The sequence below is a fragment of the Gavia stellata genome, chromosome 2 (assembly GCF_030936135.1).
Source record: "Gavia stellata isolate bGavSte3 chromosome 2, bGavSte3.hap2, whole genome shotgun sequence".
Classification (NCBI taxonomy): domain Eukaryota; kingdom Metazoa; phylum Chordata; class Aves; order Gaviiformes; family Gaviidae; genus Gavia; species Gavia stellata.
In genome coordinates, this window is record NC_082595.1 from 91,918,779 (window position 1) to 91,934,327 (window position 15,549).

The window sequence follows — 15,549 nt, forward strand, 5'->3', positions numbered from 1 at the left end:
CCAAGTTCACTTTAATGGTGTGACTGTATGCTTTTAATGTATTGAAATAGGGCTTTTTCATATAAGGAAAAACAATGAATTTAGAAATTTTAATGATGTTGCCTTGCTCTAAAAACCTTCTTAGTTTTTGAAGAAAACCCTAGTTTCCTTGAGGTCAAGTGGGTTTTTTGTTTCATTTCTTGGACTTTACTGTAAGTTTGTGCTTTTCTTAGTTTGATTGTGGAGATGAAATACTTTGGGAGTATACTTGCATAGGAAGCATTGATAGTAGTATAATATCAGTTCTTTTAAAGTACTGTAATATATGGAAAGTAGAGGTTTGAAGCAATATTGTGGTGGTATTTTGTTAACTAAACTTAAATATTGATGATTAGGAAATGCTTGAAGAATCCAGGAGTGAAGCTTGGAGTTTCTGTTTTGTTTTGTCAACGCTAGCATCTGTGAATATGTATTTAAATTTTCTCTTTATTTTTCTTCTTTTAAGTTCAAAATAAAGACTAATAAATTGTACGTGATTTATAAATCCTTGGTAAATAGTTTCCAACTATTCTGTATAATGTTTTGTTCTTAAATTGATGTAGTCAGTGTTGCCTCCTGTTACATCTATTCAATGCCCATATATACTAGTTCATTAAAATGTTGCTATCAAATGTTTTGTGTCAAAAAAGAAACTTCTGTCTATTAACAGATGTTGCTTCTTCCAGTTAAATAGTAACTTCTTAAGAATGTTTACATTGTAGAATATTTACATTGTGATTGTATTGAGGTCAGAGAAGATGGTGGAAGTAGGAATATATATTTTTGTTCATTTGAAATCAGTTCTTGTTGTTCATATGAGGAAAATACTGGTGAAACTGAAGAACTCTAATAATAAGTTTTGTAAGAATGAAAGCTTAAATGAATCCCTCCAAGTCCTCAGTGCCGTGTACTGCTCTGCCCAGCTCCCAGACAGCTAGTGGAATTGGTGGGATATTTCTGTGTACTAGAGGCAGATCAATTCCCTGCCGGGGCTTATAAACACTGCAAGGAAGTTGACAATGACAGTTTGTGTTTGAATAGGTAGGAACATTGAACAGAAGGAAACTTCCTAGTCATTGGGTCCTCTTCTATTGCTGCTACTTACGTGTTGAAACAGTTTTGACAGGTTTATTTAGAAATAGGGTTGACTGCTTAATTCTTACCTCCTGCATGCTCTCTCAACCTGAGCTGTGTTTGACAGCAATCCTATTCTTTTCCTCTCCCCTCTTCTTGCTATGCACAGCAAATTATTTCCTTGGAATGTTCTTATCTTTAATTCAGTCCTTCTTGAACAAAAGTGACTGGAATTAAGCACAGTGTTTAAATTTTCAATCTTTGTTGTGCTCCAGTTGAAATCTCCTTGTGACACTTGTCTGTGCTGTTGTTGTGCTACATTGAAGGTTCAGAGCAACTCTGTGCAGCATTCCTTCTCTTCCAGCCACAGAAATCTTAATGTTTCTAGTCTTGACATTCATAGCCTTAGCCATACTACCAAATCTTAACTATTTCCTTAAGGAAGTATAGTCATTGCTCTTCATGTTTTAAGCCTTTCTTGTACTGACAGTGTCTCCTACTCTTGTGCTGTTATAAATTTTCTTTTAACAGACCCTTATAATAAATTATAAATGCAGTATTAGGTGCATTTGGACAGAAGAGTATCCTTTGGGGAATTCCCCAAGTAACCTCCCTCTAGTTTCCTACCTTTTGCCTTCAGTGCAGTGTGTCATTATCTTCTTTACTTGCCTCCTGCTTTCTATTTTCTTGTTTTACTGATATCTAGGCAGGTTAGAGCTATCAAATACTTCTAATCTAGAGTGACAGGGTAGATATCAAATTAGGTTGTATAAGGTAGTTTTTATTATAATGATAATGTGTTTTATCATGTTTTGTGTTTACCCTGTCCTTTAATTATTGCTTTTATAAGTTGTACTGTCTCCTTGCATGATCAGTGAAGTCACAGTAAGATGTCATCCTCGCCCATAATCTTCCTTCTGAAGGGAATATAGGTGCTTTACATACATGGTAGTCTCTCAGAGTCTTTATAAAGGCAATAAACTTGCATGATCACCTGTAACAACTAAGCTCTGTCTGTACAAGCGAAGAAGAGTATAAAAGATTATTCATGGGGTAACATAATTTGTGTTGCTTGCAATTATTTTTTTATAACTGAAACATCCCATAATTATGCAATCTTGCATGTCAAAAGAGTTGTTAATTATAACTTATCTAGCCTTGGGAAAATGCAGGTGGAGTATGGGCGGTTAAGAGTTGGATACTCTTTTCAATTTCTTGACATGGTACTTAATTTACGTTGCACTATACTGACTGATCAAATATAACTAGAAAAACCTCAGCCCTTCTGCTTATTAACACTGCCATATATATATATGCGCACACATACATATGTATTTGCATGCCCATGTAAATACATGTGTAGATGTGCATAGAAATACAGATATAAATGATCTGAATGTAATTGCCCCCTCTTTTTTACCTCACCCCCTCTTAAGGTTACCAAGGGAGAAAAGATAAGCCTTACACTGCTCTGGAAAAAAGTATTCTCCAGAATTATGCCTTTAGTAAATTAAAAGGATGCATAAAGACCCATTGTAAGACTGATAAAGCAATGCTCCATTACACAAAGTAGAAACAGAAATCTTGTCCATCAGCATTGCCCGACTGTTCCAGCCACTGTGCAGTTCATCTTCCTTAAGGCTTGGAGTCTCACTGGAGTATGTAACAGGAAGCTGAAGCACATGTAGGCAGAGAATTGGCTAAACTCAATAGTAAACAAGCTTTTGCCTACATGAGTACAAGAAGGAAGCATTAGAAAAAAAAGCAGTCAGATTTGCATCTGAAGTGTGTTTTTACACCTTGATCTTACTGGCTTTGTCTGCCTTGATGATGAATAGGTACTGTGAAAGTAATGTTGCACTGGAAAAAAAATTATTTTTTTGCTTAATGCCTTTTCTAATTAACTGTCTGGCTACTTCAGCAGGTTACAGTATTGAACTAAGCTGTGAGTTTTGTTTACTGTCTGCTTAATATCTGATTATTCTTCTTTGCTCAGAACACTGTTATCAATCAAAGATGGAGCCAGGAAGGAGTTTGCATATTGGGCTCTATTAGAGTTCACTGTTAAGAAGAAAACCCATAAATACAATTGAGAGGTGATACAAGTCAAAATCAAGCTCTCCAAACCACTTACTCTGTGAACACAGGACAATGATTTTATAAAGTTGCATTTAGCAGATAGATATAAATGTGTGTTGCTATTACTTGTAGTCTGTGCCAGCAAGAGGGGGTCCAGCTTCGTTATACAAGCAGTATAATTCTGTTAGCAAAGAACAGTTCCCGGTTTGCTGAAAGGTTTTGAGTACAGCACTTTATAATAAAGTAGCCAAATGCCCTCCTCAACCAGGGCTGTCTGCTGTCTGGCCAGCTTGGCAAACAAGCAGAAAAATAACCCTTTGTGCTTGTAGAAAGATCCTAATTGTCTTGAGTGTAAGTAGAGGGAACACTAGGTCTGGAAGAATAAGTGCTTCATCAATTATGATGATGTTCTTGTAATAAAAGCCATTTCTTTTGTCACTTCTGTAGCAATAGAATAGTCATTTATGTTGATTCAGAAGCACGGGTAATGAGTCCTTAATGTGAAATACTAGCTTCCTTAACAGAAGTTTGATTTGCATTCACAAGTAGAAAATACCTGATGCTCTGCCAAACTGCCAGCCATTAAAGTTCCTGTGCTATAGACTAGTAATTTAGAAGTGTATCATGTATTGGTTTACTGCATGACTCCTGTCTAGAACATAATATGGCTGTTGTATAATGGGGATTGTTAGTGATTAAATTATAGCAGGTGAATATCCTTATAATAATGTTCAAGAACTATGTTGTAGGTTATTATGATAGTGTGAGTGAAAGCTGCGTTTGATAATTCACATAAGCAAATCCATAAGATGGAATAGGAATGTTAAGAGGAAAATAAGAACTAGATAAGAGTACTTAGAAACAACATGACTCAGGGTATTTTGTATTAAATGTACTGTAAATCAAAGTAAAAGTCATAACAGATTGAAGAGGTAAGTTGATTGTGGTCATCTGCTTCAATTTTATTGATTGTTTATAATTAAACTTAAGTATTGAGCAAAATTTGAGTGTTGAAGTATCTGAGGCTTCTTAGGTGAGGTATTAAGTGATGGATTATCTTTCAGTGCATGTTCGTTACAGGTCTAACTGCATATGATGTTTTAAGAGTGTAGGACTGATTCTGTACTGAATTTGGGGTTGTAAAAATACTCTCATCTTAAATAAAGGTTGCATATTCAGAGGTATGTTTTTTGACAATGTTTTTACTGAGTTCTCACAGGTGTTTGTATGAAACACTAATGCATATGTCTAATTACTGAACAGGAGTTAGGTGTTAAATCAGTGTATACACCGTGGTGTTCCTATTGTCTATTAAAATCTCTGTGTAAGTATACTTAAGCAGAAAGCTTCTTACGGCAGAGTGTTTGTACTTTAAAATAGGTTATTTATAGTAAGCCATTCCTGCTGAAAGTGTGTATCTAGTAAAGAAATGTTGCATGTCTGACAGTAAGTAATAATGAGAATTGCTTTCAATCCTTCATTATGTTGAAGAATTATTTCCATGAGTTTCGTAAGTGTTCTGTGGAATTGTATCAATTTATGCACTTAGACAGTGCAACTTGGAGATAAATAATAAAAATGAGAAATGTTACTGATACTGAGTATTTTGATTTTTAAAAACAGGGAAAGACCATTGTTACATTTTGGCCAGTACTCCCATGAAACAGTGCCAGAAAAATATTTATTTTTATGTCCTAGAAGATTTAAAGAACAAATCTTTCAAGATAGAATTCCTTTAGAATTCCTTTAAATAGCCAATTACTAACAACACAATAAAATAATTCATGAAAAATAGTTCTCTGTGTTTTGAGAAGTTTCTTATTCTTTCATTTGAACATGATGCTACCTCTTGAATGGAAAATCCTTCATGCCAAGCATGAAATAGAGGTACCAGTTTTCTATTCTGTGTCCTTTGGGAAAATTGTGTGGGATTAAACAGGGAAAAATAGTGCCTTATTTTGCTCCAAATAAATTAGGGTTAGAAAGAAATTTAGGCATCTAATTTCTAAAGCTAAACTAGTCATCCTTTATACCTTTGGAAGATGTATCGCCATCTGTAAAAATAACTGATCTGCCATCTCATCCTGCACTAGGAAAATGAGTTTCATTTTGTATTGGTTGTGTTAGCAGCTGCAGATACTAAGATATGTGATGGTTTCCTGACCTGCATAAATTTATGTAATTTTTCCTTAATTTTTATTTCTTAAAGCAATTGAAGTTGTTTAAAGGACAAAATAATCACAATCTAGATTCTGAGAATATCATCTCATTCATTGGAGCTAATTCCTGTTTTCAGAGGTCACTATTGCAGTCAAGTTGTACAACTTCTTGGTGACCCAGTCCAGGGCATTCGTCTGGTTGAAAATTAAACCTAGAAAAACATGCAAGTGTTCTTTCAGTCTGATGCCAAAGCAGTAATATTAGTGTGAAGGAGGAGGTGGAATGTGGAAGTGGAATGCTTTAGATACATCATTTAAACTGTTGCAGAGCCCCAGTCAGGTGTTTTGAGGTGCAGTTTCTAAATAATACAGTCAAAAAACTAGTTTTAAGGAAGTTCTTTATTTCTACAGCATTGAAAAATGGGAAGAGGCCAGGTAAATATAGTTAGTTCAAATTCAGAGGAAGATTTCAGCTTCTACAGCAGGTGACCAGTGTGGAGAAGGGCATCGTTGGGCTGAACTGCTGCCTTCTGCTGGTGGGGAGAAACTCTGGCTTCTTAGCTAATTATTGATTGGGGTGTCCTCGGCTGTGCTACGTGTGGTGTTCATAGGATAAGAACCTAATTTATAAAACATGTTTAGTATGTCTCATGGTTAAGACTTTCATAAGTTCGCTGTCACTTTGGTTTGTTGGCACTTTGGCTCTTGTGTCTGTCTCGGAAGCATTTGAAAACTTTGAGGCTTTAGCATTAGTGGAAGTTACAGGAAAACATACATTCTGAGAAGTTAAATGGTTCTCTATTCTTCATATATTTAAAAGTAAAATTATAAGCTGCATGCAATTTGAATATTTATAGTTCATGGTCTTTCCTCTTTTGCCATAGTTGAGCTGTTGCCATGGTTCCTATTATAGTGTCTGTTTTGGAGGCAAACTTCATAAACAGACATTAAATGGAGCTGGGCTTCTGAAGTGTACTACATTTGTAGTGCCCTCCTCTGCATCTTGAATTGAGCTGTATTTTCCACTGGCTCCCCTCAACAGCATGGAATCAGAGGTCAGGGCTCACAAGAATTACAAATACTAATACAGAATATTAATCCACTTCATCTGTCTCACTAATAAAGAGCAAAAAATTACTTGATTAGACTGTTTGAAGGGTGTGTATTAAGGAGTAATTAAAAAAAACCTACTGAGGTTCAGTTCAATGTTGGTGACAACATACTCTGTAGGCATAACATTTCAACTTACTCTGCTTCATGCAGGGCCTACTCTTCTTTCCAAAGGGATGTGAATGGGGATAGAGAGTTAACATAATTCTGTTCTGCAAGGATGAGAAGACTGGGACAGTTTGCAAGACAACAGCTTCAGGGAAAGAGGTTGAAAATTTCGAGATATAGATCTGCTCCTTTTCCTGTTATTGTAATTACATCCTGTGTAAATAGTGGGTATGTGGAGGCATCCACATATCCAGTCAACTTCTCATGGAGAAATGAATGGAAATGCAATATTCCTGTGAACTCCTGAACCAGTACACACCTCAGGACCAATCTATGACTTGAATTAAGTGACTCTATAAAGATGACAGACTCATTGAATTCGTGGTCAAAGAGCAGGATTTTTCAACATAGTTTCTCAATGACTAGAATAGCAGTTAATTTTTTTAGTGATTTACTTTCACATTAATTGCAATGATTTTTCTTTTCTGTTCCACTGCAATTCTCTTACAAGGGGAAATTATTGGCTCCAGTCAACTTAATCAGCTGTCCATTTCTGACTAGAAGATATTACTAAGTTTAAATGTTGTATTTCTTAACCAAAAGATTTAGATGCTGAAGGTAAATGAATTTAAATGAGAAATAACTTGCAGTGGTTTCTTTATACCTCTTTGTATGAACGGGGTTAATGACGACTAACCCACTTAGATTTGTTATAAGTTGTAGTGTTTTAAAATTAAACTTAATTGCCTTCATATAGTATGCTTCAAAAATTTCTCAGAAGTTGGTGATTTTCACCAACTGGCTTTGGTTTACATCTGTAAGAATTGATGAAGGAAAGAGCAGTGTACTATTTTCTTGACTTGATGCTTGATATTTGCCTACCTGTTTCTGTGTGAGGATTTAAAGGAGACTGCTGAAATCTGTTTGAAACAAGCAGTTATGAACAGGATTGAATATGGCTGCTACAGTTCAGGAAACACCAAGGCACTTGAGAAAACAGTGGAGAAGTAACCAATAGGGGAATACTTCTGGCCTTGCTCCAGCCAGGACGGCATGGCTTGTTCTTGCTAGGTTTGTTCTAGGACCAAAGAGGACAATAAACCTTTAACGCTGGTGATACAGAAATGGGACTGAACAGTGTTGCCGTGAGGGGAAACAAAGAAAGATGTGGAAGTAGGAGTGCCCCATTGAGCAGTACTACCGTAAAACTAAAGGTTGGATGCTGGAGATGGATGTAGCTGAGCTGAAATAACATTTGGGAACAGTTCATACTTTTCCACTCCTTTAGGTAAGTGTGATGCTTTGTGTGAGGGAATGATTTTTTTTCCTTAATATATTCATTTTTATTAACAGCTGATGTAGAGCTTTATATGGGTACCAAGTGCATCTGGGCCTGTCCTGTTAGTGCAGTTATCTTGTTCCTAGAGTTGGCGAATTATGTTCCAGCCCCTCTTCTCTCTTCCCCATCCCTCTGGAGTTGAAGACAACCAGACTTGTTGCCTTAGGGATGCGCTTAACAATTGACTAGTTTAAGCTTACTTTACTGATTAAAATATAATTACTGTCTCAGTTTCAGAAGTGCAATAATTAAATATCCACAGAGGAATCTGGTGTGACACTGCTGAGACCATTAGAGGAGCAGTCTTTATACAATAAGGTTTTGATGTTCTTTGATAAGGCTTTATAAAGGTCAATAGGTGAAGTACATGAATTACTGTGTAGAACACAAATGCGCCTTTGTGTCAATTCTCTCCTTTGTAATTTGAGTTTATGGTGATGCCTTGTGATACCCATAATTTCTTGTTAGTGTTTTACTTGTATTTTGTATTTTTGTATGGATATTGAGCTGCTGCAGGAAAAATGATCTTAGATTTCTGAACTACTTGTTTGTAGCAGTCTGAAGTTAAAGATTGTTTTTTTAGAGAAATGAGAATCAGGTAGGCTAGGGGAGTAAATCATTTTGCTTAGAGAAGACAAGTGAATTTGAGACTATTATAAAAGCAAATTCCTATTTTTAGAGTAAAGTTTTATTCAATGTATTGAATAGCTAATAAGTTGTTTTGCTAATTATATTAAGGAAAAGCTATTTAATACTGGGCCAATCATTTTAAATTCTTTTGCAATCAGATGTTATATATCACCTATTTTCTAACCTTCTCATAACTTTAAAATAATAAAATATCCTACCAAGGGAGAGATAACTTAAAGTATTGCAGCCACTTTTTTACCATTAATAATTTCAGTTAAAGCACTGAGGAAATGATTTTAGTAAATATTTGAGATTCACACATGGAAGCTATTAGTGAAGTCTTTCAACTGCAAGTTTTATTTAATGTTCAACTACACTATCTGTTTGTATATAATGTGAAATAAGCATTAGACTATCATCTGTAGGTTATTCAAAAACTTTGACAGTGCCATTATATTCCTGTTAATTATCTATTTTCTCATTTTTCATGATAGTGTAAGTTAAATTTGTGTCACACTTAGAAGTTCAGGCTCTGGATCATTTTCTCCTTTTTTCAGATGCCATTTGAAATAACATTACAGTTACAATTGCAAAGTAATTTTTGTTTATTACATTGTTTAACAAATCATTAACCTTTGTATTGCAATTTTTATAACAATATTTGAATTACTGTTTTTGATATTTGGGAATATCAACATTATCCCCTTTGGAAATAATCTGGAACAGAGAAAATCATCAAATGTTTAGTAAAAATCATGTTAGATTTGAGATTAAGAAACTTCCTCCTCCCCTCTTAGCCACACAGACTTTACATGTATGATAAAACCTGGAATTATTTTCACTTCCCAGTTAAGGAATTTTTATAAAAGGCTTCAAATGAAGCTGGCTGGGGAAAAATATGAAATTTATGAAATACCACCAATTGCTGCTTCTATGACTCTTTCTTCCCCTTTACTTCCCTTCAGTAACAATGGGACGCTTCTGAATGTGTTGTTATGGTGGGTGTTTGGTAGAATGTCCTGTGCTCTGGAAGTCCTGACCTAGTTTTTACATCAACACTTCATATTCATTAGGAAAGCCCTCAAGATGCTCTGAGTAGGATATAAGGCAAAAATATTTCCTGCCAGGAAAGAAGATAAGATGTTAAAAGAGAGAAAGGGAGAAGTAGTCTGAAAATGTGTAAATCATAGAATGGTTTGGGTTGGAAGGGACCTTAAAGGTGATCTAGTTCCAATCCCCCTGCCATGGGCAGGGACACCTTCCACTAGACCAGGTTGCTCAAAGCCCCATCCAACCTGGCCTTGAACATTTCCAGGGATGGGACATCCAAAACTTCTCTGGGGCAACCTGTTCCAGGGCCTCACCTCACACTCTCTCTCTGAAACTCTCTCTCTCTCTCTCTCTCTCTGAAACTCTCTCTCTCTCTCTCTCTCTCTCTGAAACTCTCTCTCTCTCTCTCTCTCTCTGAAACTCTCTCTCTCTCTCTCTCTCTCTGAAACTCTCTCTCTCTCTCTCTCTCTCTCTGAAACTCTCTCTCTCTCTCTCTCTCTCTGAAACTCTCTCTCTCTCTCTCTCTCTCTCTGAAACTCTCTCTCTCTCTCTCTCTCTCTCTGAAACTCTCTCTCTCTCTCTCTCTCTCTCTCTGAAACTCTCTCTCTCTCTCTCTGAAACTCTCTCTCTCTCTCTCTCTCTGAAACTCTCTCTCTCTCTCTCTCTCTGAAACTCTCTCTCTCTCTCTCTCTGAAACTCTCTCTCTCTCTCTCTCTCTCTGAAACTCTCTCTCTCTCTCTCTCTCTCTGAAACCTCTCTCTCTCTCTCTCTCTGAAACTCTCTCTCTCTCTCTCTCTCTGAATCTCTCTCTCTCTCTCTGAAACTCTCTCTCTCTCTCTCTCTCTCTGAAACTCTCTCTCTCTCTCTCTCTCTCTGAAACTCTCTCTCTCTCTCTCTCTCTGAAACTCTCTCTCTCTCTCTCTGAAACTCTCTCTCTCTCTCTCTCTCTGAAACTCTCTCTCTCTCTCTCTCTCTGAAACTCTCTCTCTCTCTCTCTCTCTGAAACTCTCTCTCTCTCTCTCTCTGAAACTCTCTCTCTCTCTCTCTCTCTGAAACTCTCTCTCTCTCTGAAACTCTCTCTCTCTCTCTCTGAAACTCTCTCTCTCTCTCTCTCTCTCTGAAACTCTCTCTCTCTCTCTCTCTCTCTGAAACTCTCTCTCTCTCTGAAACTCTCTCTCTCTCTCTGAAACTCTCTCTCTCTCTCTCTGAAACTCTCTCTCTCTCTGAAACTCTCTCTCTCTCTGAAACTCTCTCTCGCGCTCGCTCTCTGAAACTCTCTCTCGCGCTCGCTCGCTCTCTCTGAAACTCTCGAGTTGGAGAAGACCTGTAAGATCATCAAGTCCAATCATCAACCCAACACCACCATGCCCACTAAACCATGTCCCGCAGTGCCACGTCCACATGTTCCTTGAACGCCTCCGGTGAGGGTGACTCCACCACTTCCCTGGGCAGCCTGTTCCAGTGCTTCACCACTCTCACAGTAAAGAAATTTTTCTAATATCCAGCCTGAACCTCCCCTGGTGCAACTTGAGGCCATTTCATCTTGTCCTGTTGCTAGTCACTTGGGAGAAGAGACCAACACCCACCTCTCTGCAACCCCCTTTCAGGTAATTGTAGAGAGCGGTAAGGTTTCCCCTCAGCCTCCTCTTCTCCAGGCTAAACAACCCCAGTTCCCTCAGCTGCTCCTCATAAGACTTGTGCTCCAGACCCCTCACCAGCTTCATCGCCCTTCTCTGGACACGCTCCAGCACCTCGATGTCTTTCTTGTAGTGAGGGGCCCAAAACTGAACACAGTATTCCAGGTGCGGCCTCACCAGTGCCGAGTACAGGGGCACGATCACCTCCCTACTCCTGCTGGCCACACTATTTCTGATACAGGCCAGGATGCTGTTGGCCGCCTTGGCCACCTGGGCACACTGCTGCCTCATATTCAACCATCTGTCAATCAACACCCCCAGGTCCTTTTCTGTGGGGGAGCTTTCCAGCCACTCGTCCCCAAACCTGTAGCGTTGCATGGGGTTGTTGTGACCCAAGTGCAGGACCTGGCACTTGGCCTTGTTGAACCTCATCCAATTGGCCTGGGCCCATTGATCCAGCCTGTCCAGATCTCTCTGCAGAGCCTTCCTACCCTCGAGCAGATCCACACTCCTGCCCAACTTGGTGTCATCACCCTCATGGTGAAGAATTTCTTCCTAATATCTAATCTAAATCTACCCTCTTTCAGCTTAAAGCCATTACCCCTTGTCCTGTCACTACATGCCTATGTGAAAAGTCCCTCTCCAGCTTTCTTGTAGGCCCCCTTCAGGTACTGGAAGGCTGCTGTAAGGTCTCCCTGCATGCTCCTCCAGGCTGAACAACCCCAAGTCTCTCAGCCTGTCCTCATAGGAGAGGTGCTCCAGCCCCCTGATCATCTTCGTGGCCCTCCTCTGGCCTCACTCCAACAAATCCATGTCCTTCTCATGTTGGGGGCCCCAGAGCTGGACGCAGCAGTCCAGGTGGGGTCTCACAAGAGCAGAGTAGAGGGGCAGAATCACCTCCCTCGACCTGCTGGTCATGCTTCTTTTGATGCAGCCCAGGATACAGTTGGCTTTCTGGGCTGCAAGCGTGCACTGCCGGCTCAAGTTGAGCTTCTCATCAACCAGCACCCCCAAGTCCTTCTCCTCAGAGCTCCTCTCAATCCATTCTCTGCTCAGCCTGTATTTGTGTTTAGGATTGCTCTGACTCATGTGCAGGACCTTGCACTTGGCCTTGTTGAACTTCATGAGGTTCGCATGAGCCCATCTCTCAAGCCTGTAAAAGCCTCTCTGGATGGCATCGCTTCCCTCCAGCGTGTTGACCACACCACACAGCTTGGTGTTGTCGGCAAACTTGCTGAGGGTGCACTCAGTCCCACTGTCCATGTTGCCAACAAAGGTGTTAAGCAGCACTGGTCCCAATACCAATCCCTGAGGAATGCCACTTGTCACTGGTTGCCACTTGGGCATCAAGCTGCTGATCACAACTATTTGAGTATGACCATCCAGCCAATTCTTCATCCACTGAGTGGTCCAGCTGTCAAATCCATGTGTCTCTAATTTAAAGACAAGGATGTTGTGTGGGGCAGTGTCAAATGCTTTGCATAAGTCCAGGTAGATGACGTCAGTTGCTCTTCCCATATCCAACAATGCTGTAACCCCGTCGTAGAAAGCCACCAAATTTGTCAGGCATGATTTGCCATTAGTGAAGCCATGTTGGGTGTCACCAATCACCTCCTTGTTTTCCATGTGCCTTAGCATAGTTTCCAGGAGGATCTGCTCCATGATCTTAGTGGACACAGGTGAGACTGACTGGCCTGTAGTTCCCAGGTCTTCCTTTTTTCCCTTTTTAAAAATGGGGGTTATGTTTCCCCTTTTCCAGTCAGTGGGGAACTTCACTGGACTTCCACAACTTCTCAAATATGACGGATAGTGGCTTAGCAACTCATCTGCTAGTTCCCTCAGGACCCGTGGAGGCATCTCATCAGGTTTGATAGACTTATGCACATTCATGTTTCTTAAATGGTCTAAGATGGTCACTATGTTAGATGTGATTGATACAAATCACATACTGTTCTGTTTTAATCATGTTTTTTGGAAAGACTAATTCCAAACAGAATAGGTACAAGATGAACTCCTATAATTATTTAGGTAAAGAACAGCCATCTCATGAGGCAACTATGTCTCATGTTGCTTTTTTGCTCAGCAAAAGGTCTGAGGCAGGAGGTAATAGTTCTCTATATACTAGCTGCTGTGTTTGGATAAAAAATAGCTCTTCAGAGAGGCTCAGACACTAGAAGCAGCTGTAGAAGCTGGGGCGAACTGTTCATATCACTGCTAGAAAGAGCACAGTCTGTGGTGAATCGGGGTAGTCTGAGTTTCAACAAAGAAAGGGATCACAGATACCTACTTGCTGCTGAATAGTGGTTTGCGCTTGCTTCCTACAGGAATTAAGGAAGATAAAGTGGTAGAACTTAGTGGAAAACTTCTCTCAAAAGGGTGGGAGTAACTGCAAAGGAGTAGGTACCGACTCAGGATTTTTTTTTAAGGCCCTGAAAAATAGCTTAGACCACCTTTTGCTCTGGTAAGTTTGTGCTTCTCTGAAGTGCTGTAGTCTGAAGGCAAACAGTTTTTAGCAGCTTCATTTGTTAAGCAGCTGTGTATTTTCATCATCTACCACAGATCCAGTGAGGCCATTGAGACTTCAGTTAAAGAAGAAAGTGAGAAACATGCTTTGAACTTCACTCTTTAGAGGCAATAGCAATGAGGGGGTGGACTGGGCTTACTGGCGATGCTTACAATGACATGAAGAGCTGCCCACACATAACATGGCAGGGAATAATGAAGCAGTGCTTTGCTTTTGTAGTAGTTTCTGCATGCTCATCAGCTCCCACCATCACATACTAGTGTGAAGCACCAGTGCTGTTAATGCTGCCTGGGTCTATTTGACATCAGATTGTAGTTAAATGGATAGTTGCTCTCATCTTCAGTGCTCAGTTGCAGAAAAGCTGCAGATGAAAATTAAATTTAATTATCCCTCTAGTTGTCTGCTACATTGTGAAGAGCTCAGTGCAGTGAGGTTGTGCTTGACTCATTTATTTTCTGAGAAAAATACCAGAATTTTATATGCTAAAGATACCAAATTACTAGTAGGTTAGTTTCAGGATGCGTAGATAAAATAACTCTTAGACACCAGGATGTCATAAAATACTCAACAAACTTTGCAGGTCACTTGAATATTAAACAGGTTTTTGCTGGTTTTGATTGTTTCTTTTTCACAGAAACATCTGGAAGAGTGCTTTCTCAATTTTTGTAGGTTGATAAGGTAATTCAAGTTGAAGGGATCTCAGGAAAGGGTCTAGTCCAATGTCTTGCTTGAAACAGGGTCAGGTCTGAGATCTGACCAGACTTCTAAGGTCTTTCTTCAGTCAATTCTTAAAAACCTCTGAGGATGGGAGACCCCACAACATCTGTGGGCAGCCTGCTCCACTGCTGGACCATTCTCAGGGGAAAAGTGTTGCTTTGTGTCCTGTCTTTTTTGGATTTATGCCCATTTCTTCTTTTCCTTCTGCTGTTAACTGCTGAAGAGCCTGGCTCAGTTTGCTCAGTTTGCCCCCCATAGGCACTGGGGGGCTGTTGTTAGATCCCACTGAAGTTGCCTCTGCTCCAGGCTGCACAGGCCCAGCGCCCTCAGCCTCTCCCCACAGGGCCCACCCCAACCATTGCAGTGGCCTTTGCTGAATTCATGTGCTAACTGAGTCTCCCCCAGAGCGATGAAGTAAAAAGTCAGCTTCCACGAAGAAAGAGACTGTCTCTTTGTGAAATGGTATTTTAAAATGTAAAAAAGTTACCAAATGTATTTGAGAAAAAAGAATGTTCTTTACTTAAAAACAACAACAAAAAAACCCTTAAACTTTTTGCAGGTCTTGAGAACACAACTTGAATCACTCCGTCGTGCCACTATCTGCCATGTAAGTTAGTCAGACATTACAGCATAAACCTGTCAAAACAGCTCTTTCCTCTTTTCTAAATGGAAAATTTGACAGGCTTTCCTTTAGTAAATGACACAATTTTGTAGAAAGTACTAGCTATATATTATGAACAGTCACATTTTCGTCAGGAAATAATAAAATCTAGTGAGTTCTTTAGGAGAGCCAACATATACCTCTAAATTTAAAAAAAAAAAAACCAAAACAAAAAACTACTTTCCAAATCGTATGTCCTATTTAATTACCTCTTTATAGTCTCTTCTTAAGCACCACTGAGATCATCAGAGTATAGAAATACAATCCTTTGTATTTCATGATCTTTGCAAAGCCTACAGATAAACATTTTGTGAAAACTTTGTGTTTCCTCTAATTATAGAAATAAATTTATTAGGTGCCTTGCCATCTAGTTACTACCTGAAATCTTAATAGTTTCACCAAGTTAACCACCCCAGCAGAGAAATAGGGGTCTGGGCCTAATA